Source organism: Vicugna pacos, chromosome 3, assembly GCF_048564905.1.
Source record: "Vicugna pacos chromosome 3, VicPac4, whole genome shotgun sequence".
Taxonomy (NCBI): domain Eukaryota; kingdom Metazoa; phylum Chordata; class Mammalia; order Artiodactyla; family Camelidae; genus Vicugna; species Vicugna pacos.
Genome location: NC_132989.1, coordinates 58,392,022 through 58,402,529, shown reverse-complemented (window position 1 = coordinate 58,402,529; position 10,508 = coordinate 58,392,022). Strand labels below are relative to the sequence as shown.

At 33.5% G+C, this 10,508-nt stretch overlaps 1 long non-coding RNA gene across 2 annotated transcripts; it reads left to right on the top strand.

The window, feature by feature from the left end:
- Window positions 1-222: 222 nt before the first annotated feature.
- LOC140689614 (uncharacterized) lies at window positions 223-9,623 on the top strand. Of its 2 annotated transcripts, none has more exons than XR_012064661.1 (2): window positions 223-499; window positions 9,227-9,623. It is a non-coding gene; the product is annotated as an uncharacterized lncRNA (long non-coding RNA). The 2 variants fall into 2 exon arrangements; XR_012064655.1 differs by lacking the exon at window positions 223-499 and adding an exon at window positions 2,358-2,435.
- Window positions 9,624-10,508: the final 885 nt, after the last annotated feature.

Sequence of the window (10,508 nt, the reverse complement as noted above, 5' to 3'; positions counted from 1 at the left end):
TGGGAACATCTTTTGTTATAGTATTTGATCTTTTGTCCTCAGTTTCTGAAATAGCTTCAGAGCAATAAAAGTGAAAGAAATGTCTTTTGTTATTCATAACAAGACACTTTCAACCACACATGAGTTTATGTTAATGAGTTGATTTTTTGAAAGGCCCTAGATACCCATAGGATGGGGACTGGTTGCCAAGGGAACCAGTGATGTGATAAGAGGATTGGAACTTTTAGCTACCCTCCTCTTGCTACCTTTGGAGGGAAGAGGGGCTGGAGGTTCAACTAATCACCAATGGCCAAAGATTTAATCAATTGTGACTATATAATGAAATCTTCATAAAATTCTGTTAAGTACGGGGTTCAAAGAGCTTTCAGGTTGGGGATGATCTGGAGGTACTGGAGAGGGCATAGAAGTTCTGCATCCTTTTCTCCAAACTTTGTCCTGTGCATCCTATTCCTTCCAACTGTCCCTGAGTTGTATCCTTTTATAATAATCCAGCAGCCTAGTGAGTAAATTGTTTCCTAAATTTGGTGAACCATTCTAGCAAAATATGCAATGGGAGGTGGGGGTTGTGCTACCTCTAATTTATAGCTGGTCAGTCAGAAGCATAGATGACAACCTAAACTTTCAATCAGTGTCTGGAGTCAGGGAGGCAGTCTCGTTGGATGGAGCTCTTCACCTTTGAGATCTGAAGCTAATTCCCCATAGATAGTGTTATAATTAAATTGAACTGTAGCATATTCAGCTAGTGTTGAAAAATTGTTTGGTATGGAGAAAAAAAATTCATTTGGTGTGAGAAGAGAGATGTTAGAAGTGTTGTGAGAGTTTAGCATACTAGAGAAAGAGAAGTATTTTTTTTCTTTCGAAGAAATAAATGTACAAAGCCAAAATTTACAAATTATAAAAGAAATTAAGAAAATATCTTCATGGTCTTTGAATAAGAAAGGATTTCTTGGACAATACTGGAAAAAAAACCAGAAATGATAAAGTGATAATTCATTAAATGACCATGTTGAAATTAAAACATTATTTCAATGAAAGAGGAAATAAAGTTAAAAACTAGCCACAAACTGGTAAGAGATGTTTGCAATGGAAAAACTGAGATTGAATTAGCATCCAGACTTTTTTTTTAATAAAGAATAGCTATGAATTAGTAAGAGATAATCCAAATTCCAAATAAAAAATTGTGTCAAGATTTGGAATAAAGAATGGAAAATTAAAATATAAAAAGCATTTCAAATTCATTCTGTATCATGAAAATTCAACTGAAAACAAAAGGAAATATTTTCCATTCAAATTGATCAAAATTAAAAGACTAACTAAAACAAGTGTAAGTAAGGATATATTCCTATTGTCAGGAATATATATTGGTATAATCACTTAGGAGTAATACGTTCATGTCCTATAAAATGGCAATTCCAAATTCAATTATGTACCCTAGAGTAATTCTTGTATATGTATAACAGAACACAATAAAATTATAATAGTACTTGTAATAACAAATAATTGTACATCTGAGGTAAGATACTAGGCCTAAAATAGTACACAAAAATATCAAATATTCAAATAAGAGAGAATGACTTTCCTATCTAAATGGATTCAAAATGTGGAAATACATAAGAAACTTTACAGTTTATTCTTAAAGACAGCATTAGTCTGACACCAAACAAGTATTACTAAAAATTAATCTAGATATTTATTTCACTGTGAATATAACATAAAACTTATTAGGTAAAATACTAACAAACTTGAAATAACAGTATATAAAAAAAAGAGTCATGATGTGGCTGATTCTTTTAATTCCAATAATGTATAGATCTTTCAACATCAAAAAACATATTGATATAACTTATTGCATTTATGGAACAAGATTTATGAAATACCAATAAATAAAACAGTTAAGAATCATGCAAAGATTTTCCACTTCTTCTGAATTTAAAGCAGAAGCAGAATTCATAGCTATTTTTTATAAGGTGAATTTCAAAGTAAACTCACCCTAGTGTGGTAAACAATCATAAATTTGTGGGGGAAATGCATGAGGCAACTGTTTTCAGACAGTGGATGGCAGGCACTACAGATTACAATTCCTGAGAAAAGGAAAACTCATGAGATGAGCCCCATGATTGTTCTTGATCTCTACTGAAGCTGTTGATCAGGTAGAGATCAGGGTCTGTGTCTGCTTACATGACATTACCATGGAGTGACTGCTACAAAGCAAACACAGATAGCAGAACTCAAGCAATAATGACTTTCGAGTTCCAGCTATAGCCAAAAGAGAGAAATGTCTGAGTGCCAAGGGAGACCCTAAAATAGGAGTAAGGTCTATACCTATAATAAAATCTAGACTGGCCTTAACAAACCAAAATCCAAATCTCAACTAAATCATTAAGGAAGACAGGATTTGGAAGCAGAATTCCATCAAGAGGAGACTGGAAAAAATAGTAAGTTTTCTATAGATCTGCAGTAATTTGGATCTATGTTCAAAATGTCAACCAGAAATGAACAAACACCAGAACAATACTTTTTAGGAATTATTCAATATATCATCCAGAAGGTTCAGTACACAATCAAAATTTGTTCAACATTCAAGTTAACAGGAGAATGCAACTGCTAGTTTAAAAAAAAAAAAAGAATCCAAGAGTTTAGATACTGTATTTCACAGATAACTTTAAAGCAGGCATTATATTTTATATTTATATGTATGTGTATATACAGAGAGAGAAAGACAGATCATTAAAGAAAAATATAGGATTAATGAGTGCACAGACAGGGCATCTCAGGTGAGAAATGAAAATTAATTTACAAAAATCAGACAGGAAATTCTAGAATTAAAAAGTACAATAACTGAAGACAAAATAAAAATTTACCAGATTTTCTTGACAGCAGATTAGAAATGGCCAAAAAAAGGAGGGAGGGGGTAGTAAGCTCAAAGACCCATCCGTATAGTTATTCAATTTTGATTATAGCAGCTTTTTTTTATAATATATGTTAATATAAGACTGGTTCCCTTTCATAGCTTATTGTTTAGTGTTTTCCTAGACATTCTTGAAGTTTTATTTTCCATGTGACTCTTAATGTCATATTGACTAGTTATAATAGAATTGATATTTGTAGTAAGACTGAATTAGGATTATATGTACACCTAAAAGTAATAAAGTTATATGTCAAATATATCTTAATAATAGAAAAAAGATCATAAATGAACTTTAATAGTATACACAAATATTAGATTTCCCATATTGACTCTGGAAAAGCAATTCTCGCATGTTTAAAAATGCTTTTCTATAGTCTTCATAATTGAAAGACAGCTTGAATGAATATAAAATCCTTAGTTCATACTCTTTTCTTGAGTTTGTTACCTTCCCCCATTGTGATTTTTCAGTATATAAAGTCATATTCTTAATTTCCTGGAAGTTTTCTTAGATTGTAAAAACTAACTAAGTCTGTGATACCAATTAGAGTAAGCAGGATCCTGGTCACAAATTTTAGAGAAAAATCTGGAGAAGATTATGTCCATAGGTGGCTTTGTAAAGCTCTGAGATACTCTTCAGGATTAGAAGCTTGCACACATGTGCAATTCTGTTTACATACACAAGAAAGACCTAGGAGGAACCCAAGCCCTCACATGGCTCACCTTTAGTCCCTACATAAGCAGAAAGTGAAAGCTAGACAGCCTGTGAGTTGCCTGAGCATTAAGGCATGTGCCAACACAAACACAGACCTCTTGGAAAAGGTAGAAGATTTATTGGTTCAAGCCTTTAAGGAAATGTCTGAATAATCATTGGATGACCATTAAGCTAACCTAGAAGAAAAAGAACCATGATAGGAACCTAATTTTAATAACTGCCATATGAATCACCAATGTAAATTATCTAAAACATATAATTTTAAACAAAAATGTATGAGACACGCAAATAGAGGAAAGTACAACTCATACGGAGAAAATAAAGTAGTTAACAGAAACTGTCCTGAAACAGTCCAGATGTTGGACTTACTAGACAGAGACTTTAAATTAGCTCGTGTAACTACTGCAAAAACTAAATAAAATGTCTATAGAATAGGCAAAATTATGAAACAATGTCTAATCAAATTGAGAATGTCAATAAGGAGACAGTATTATTTAAAAAAATTCCAGAGTTAAAAAATAAAAATATTCAAACTAAAAATTCACTGAAAGGTCTCATTAGCAGATTTGAGCTAGTAGAACAAAGAGTCCATAAACTTGAAAGTAGGCAACTGAGTTTATCTAATCTGAGGAATAAAAAATAAATGAAGCAAAAATCACTGACTCAGAGACCTCTGGGACTGTCCTTAGCACACCAACATACACATAATGAGGGTCTCAGAAGAAGCAAAAGAAAAAGGCAAGAACAATATTTGAAGAAACAATCGCCAAAACTTCCCAAATTTGATGAAAATATTATTTTGCACATTAAAGAAATTCAATAAACTCCACATAGAATAAATTCAAAGAGATCCAACAGATACATTGTTCCAAAAAATATTATGGCTTAAAAATTAAAACTTATTGTGTAAATATTTAATATTTAACATCTTCCAAAAATAATTTTCACTCGATATTACAGAACTTGATTCTAACATAACATGTGACCTAGCTACTTTGCATTAAAAGGTCCATATTTATTCAAAGTTTACAACAAAATTATTTCCATTATTGCTTCACTCCACAGTTGGAGATACATCATTTTTTTAAGCAGACTAGTGATATGTGTTAAAATTGTTCAGTATCTATGTGTAATTGCTCTGAATCATCATCCATTTATAGACAATGAATTTCTTTTGCCAATGCTCACTGGAAAGAAGATAGTCAAGAGAAGCCTTAACATCAAAGGCTTGTTGTGTAACAGAGTGTTTTGTAACCAAGGAAGAAGACCTAAAAGTAGGGAGATACTGCCCAGCAGAGCTGGAGAGGAATGAAAAGAAGTTGTGCTTGGAGAAGAACCACTGAAGTATCAAAGAGTTATATTTGATGTGCACCTACCAGCCAATCACAGCCTTCACTGGAGTGAGAACTTTAAACATTTACAACATTGATATTTTTACTTGAGTAGACCTTCACACCAACTGCATTAAGTACATTTGCCAATTTATCCCCAGTAACTTTAGCGTTGAGAAGCAGAAGCAATAGCTCAAATGTCATGCATGTTCTCCTGAAAGCATTTAGCAAACCCAGAAGGATAGATGTCTATGTGTAGCATCCTACAGGACAAAGATAAAGCTAGAAAGAATCCCTGACTGCCCAGTATATTTGTGCAGAGATTATCCATCCATATTCTCGTTGGACCAAATTAAACATCTTTGAACATACTGAGCCAGGGGACATAGCCATTAAATATACTCCTCTCTTCTTCTGCACAAAATTATAAATGGCTCATTTGCGTCACTCACAGTATTCTCCTTTTATTAATTATAAAAATACATATTCATAGTAACAAATCAATCGCAATGCAGAGATGACTGAATTAGAAAGTTGATTTTTCTTTACTGTCCTCTTACCCCATACTACCCTCTTGAGATAAGCAACATTTGTTGGAAAAAAACCCACTTTCTGAATTTTTGAATCGATTTCCTCAATTTCTCCTTTTAAATTTTAACTGTTAGGATTATTTCTGCTTTACTGAACATTTTTCCACATTAGAAGTCATTAGCTAGAATTCTGTTTACCAACAACTGTGTAAACTATAGTCTGTGCTCAGCATTTCATCACTAAATGAATTCTACTTGCATTGCTTAAAACATTTTAAAATTAAATTTCCAATAACTTTAATATTATAATGTTTTCATACAAGGCATCTCCACTCTCTTTTAGCCCTTTGGAAGTTCTTCGTACCATCATATGTGGCCAGCTATTTCTTAGTTAAATGACACCAGTTTTGATTCAGTTCTCAAAACTGTATATATGTATGTTTTTGTCAAATGTTTATTGGCAATAAGTTTCTTTTACTTTAAACACAAGTAGTTAAAATTAATTATGGGTCAAAATGTATTTCAGCAAACGAATTAAACTATAGGAAAAATGGCAAAATTTCTAATATAATTTTATTTGGGGCTGGTTTTGTCAAATTCTTAATACAAATACATTCCAATATTTTAAATTTAAAACGTCACTTGACACCTAGTCAAAACTCCTTCAAACTGATGTTACCATAAAAGTAATTTAAGTCAAGCAAACTGACTTGCTGTGACTATTTAGCAATTAAGAGGCCAGGTTTTCTAACTACCCCTACCACATGTTAAAACAATGCCTCCTGAATGCATCATTTTTGACTATCAATAGATTTTATTAACATTCAGTCCAAAAATCTAGTATTTAAATGAGCCCTCTACAAATATTACTTTATGCTTGAAATTATACCAACCAGATAAAACTGCTGACATAAAAGACATAATGATAAATAGGTAAGTTTATTTCCTAAAAGCTTTTAAATGTATAAAGTTTGTACAAATTTATAAAATTACATGTTATACAATATATATGCATGTGTGTAAATGTATGTATACTTACACACAATGAGCTTCAACATATGTATCTGTTGTATTGGAGAAGTCAATACAAAATCAATTGATTTATCAACTTAAACTGATAAAATTACCTCATCTAAAGTTTTCTTGTCCTAATGATCATACAAATCAATTCTGTATGCTGAGTGGACTGTGGTGACTAGGAGCAATTAGTGGCTCACACAGTCCTTATATCTACATCGTTCAGTAGATGCTACTGATTAAACTGTACTGATTGTCAAAGTTATTCAATGTTCTATTCTAAATTACAAATTCAGTGCTTTCAATTTCATTTTAGGCTATATTTTCACAAGGACAATACATTATTTTTCCCCTAATTATCTTCATCTGGTTCTGCACTTCTCATTAATAGCTATACAGAAAATAAAATGTAATCAATAAACTTACTCTATAGTAATAAAAATTTCAAATTCCTCCCTTTAAAAACAATGCTATAATAGAACAATGTACATCAATTTCTCTTATTTCTTTGGCAATAAGGATGCAAGAATATAAGAGGAGGACTATTAATGTCCTCCTCTTATTATTTGTTCTTTCAAAGTGGGAGGAACTTTTTTTCATGAGAAGTTTTTTGAGACATTGGGCATCTCACTTTGGTGAGAGGTGACAAAATGAGACTGAGTTGAGGACAGAACAATTCTCCATGCTCTGATACAGATCTTGGCTTTTGTAACCTTGAAAAAATGGTAAGTTATTATAAATAGTATGTTTCTCCTTTCACATGAAGTGACTGGCTTTGATGTACAAAGGAGAGCATGACATACCTGGAAAGTCAAAGACACTGAAGAATGACACACTAGGGGGAAAGTGGCAAATGCTCAATAGACTATTTAGAAACACTGGGTCCCAGTGCAAAGCCAACACATGCAATTAATAGATATCTACCAAGTGGGGGGTACTTATTTTAGGGTGAGAACCAACTGAGCAAAGATGTCATGAATACGTCCAAATTCACAGGTCTTTCCAACTCAAAGGTGTGAGAAATGCCCATACTGGTTTTACTTTTGTTTTATAACACAATCTTAGAGGAGCCAGTTAGAAAAGGAACTGCTTATCAAATGAACTTCATGAGAAAATTTATACACAGTAGAAATAACATGATTTTGACCACATTTAAACTAACATTTAAGGTTATAAGCTCAGTATTTCTAATAACAGAGCAAGAATGAGTCACTCATTATCTTCGTGAATAAGTAAGAAGCTATTTTTGTTTTTGTTATTTTAATTTGCTGGTCTGTATGGTAAACTTGTATGTTGGTAAATTAGATCCAATTTAAGTGTATATATGAGATTGGAATTTGGCAGACTTCAAACTCCTATGGGTTTTATATGTATGATGTTTGCTGGGCATGACAGAAACGTATTGCTTAAACTTCCTTTTTTATTAACTCCTCTTTTGCATACTGATGGGAAAAATTATCCTAGTAGGTGTTTGAACAGCTTGAGATCAGTTGACCTGGGAATCATTCTTCTATGATCTAAGCACTTGGCTGGAGCTTAAACACTGAAGCAGCTTAATAGCTAAGATTCTATTTAGGCTCCAATTTTTAAGCCCCATTTTTCAAAAACTGGTAACATTACAGGGATTTTATGGGTCTATACTGTTTTTCAGATACAATCATTTTTTAATGATCCTTTCATTTACATTGGCATTTCCACTCACCAACAATCTAGTGAATCTGTAAACCACAATTAAAAAGCAATGTAATAATTGTATACTGCTAGTGAAAGTTTTAATTTCCTAAATTATAAATATAGGATATTAACTTCTGCCCAGAATGTAATTAATTTGAAAGAAAAATAAGTGTAACGAGTGCAAATTAAAAGGATTAAGGCTTTTACAGTAAGGTTCAACATATCATCTTTTCCTCACATAATGAAATTGTCATAAATGACAATATGTGACTTTTTATTCTACTTAGAGACATCCTTTTAAAGTACCTATGATAAGCAAAGTGTGTAATGGTATAAACATATATTTAAAGTGTAATGATGTACAACAATCACTATAATAGTAAGTAAAGCAATGCCATAAAAATGAAGAAAACATTCTTCAACACATTGAGAAAGTTATTTTCAAAGCCTGGCCCATTAGCTTGGAACCAGAAATTTCCAGATAACGCCCACATTTGCATGAAAACACTTCACATTCCTGTGACGGTGTATTACATACTTTGGGTTGGATGGGAGCACTACCTCTTGAGAAAAACAGAAGAAAAAAAAATGACCTGCTGAACTACGTGAAGTCCAGTAGCCTGGAGAATAGAAAGCAGAACTTTACTGAGGAGTTAGGTAGCTAATCTGTGCTCTCATCAGAGATCTGCCCATCCACGGACCTGCTAGGATGTTAGAGCACATTCACACAGCTGGTACCAGATCCTGGCTGTCCCTGTCCTCTCTGAAGATCTGCTTCCACTGGCAGAATCATGGCACGTCCAGATCAAGTCTGCACACAGGAATCTAACAAAGTCCTCTGGGCAGCGGCAGCTAGGTCTTGCTCTTGTAAGCTGCACAAATCTACCTCTCAGTGTGGCTCTCCTACTGGTCCTATAACTATGTTGGAAATGTTTAGTATATTTTAATTAAGATCAAAGTACTAAAAAAGAAAATGAAACATTGCTATTTTGCTTAAGTGACTTGGACTCAGGCTACTGTGCAAATGTTCATTTTCTCTATTTTTGCTTTGCAGGAGGATCAGTGCATGAGCCTGAATAGAGGTCAGCAAACTTTTCCTGTGAAGGACAAGACAGTAAATGTTTCATGGTTCATGGGCCACACTGTCTCTGTCACCACTTCTCTCAGCAACTCTGCCACTGCAGTGGGACAACAGCCCCAGACACACAGAAACAAACAACGGTGCCTGTGTTCCAGTAAAACCCTAATAAGGGGCACTGAAATTTGAGCTGAATGTGACTTCTACAGTTCCTAAAATAGTCGTGTTTTCTCTCAACCCCTTAACAAGATAAAAATGGTTCTTAGGTCTGTACTGTACAGAAACAGGTGGCAGGCTGGCTGTGGCCCAGGGCTACAGTGTGTCCACTCGTGAGCAGAACAATATTGTACGATAATAAAAAAAAAAAATAAGAGAAATATTTAACATAATTTTTTACTTTTTTATTAAGAATTTTGTTTTATTTGAATTTGTGTTTTGCTCATTAACTCCTAACATGTGTCATAAACCTGGCTTAAATATTTCTTTAAAAAAAAAATCCCAGTTTCTTGAAGTAATTGGTACGGGGCTGTAATTTAAAAATTTAAAACTCACCTGAAAGATTCAAATTCTAACTACTAGGCTCACCCATTCTATTAAATGACTGCCACTCTCGGTTTATGGAGTGGAGATAGAATAAAACACTTGTCACACCCTTTGTTTTAATGTAAAATGGCAACATTTACTAAGATTGTCCTGATTAGAAGAAATCTGGCCCCTTAGCCATCAATGACAGGGTTGGCTATTTCATTTTGTGGTCAGTGGTCTCACTGGTTAAGATTTTCTATTGAGCCTTCTAGACTTTTTCACATCAGAGATTGTCACTGTACATTTACATTTGACATTCTTCTTTCTGTATGAGGTCTGCTTCCGGAGACACTATTACAAGTATTAGAAATTACAGCCCTTGCTGGGAACAAAAGGAGGAGATGGTGTCAAGACAAGGAAGCCAGGAAGCTGCTTCTGTGTATATGATGTTTGTTAAATAAATCAGTTTAAGTTGTCAGGAACTGTATTCTTGCTCTAAGTGTTTCTAGTAATAGAACCATTTCCAGCTAAACCCTCATTAGGAGAGGGGAAGAAAAAAAAAAAGAAAGATCAAGTAATTTACAAAGTCATCAGCAGTTTTTTAATGTTTTAATCTTGCCTTGCAAACTGAAGCACGGTGTTCCACTGCCTATCAGGACTTCGATAAACACGGTGCCCCTTACTCCAAGTTCTTGGTGTATATCACATGCCCCAGGAATGTTCTTTAAACAAA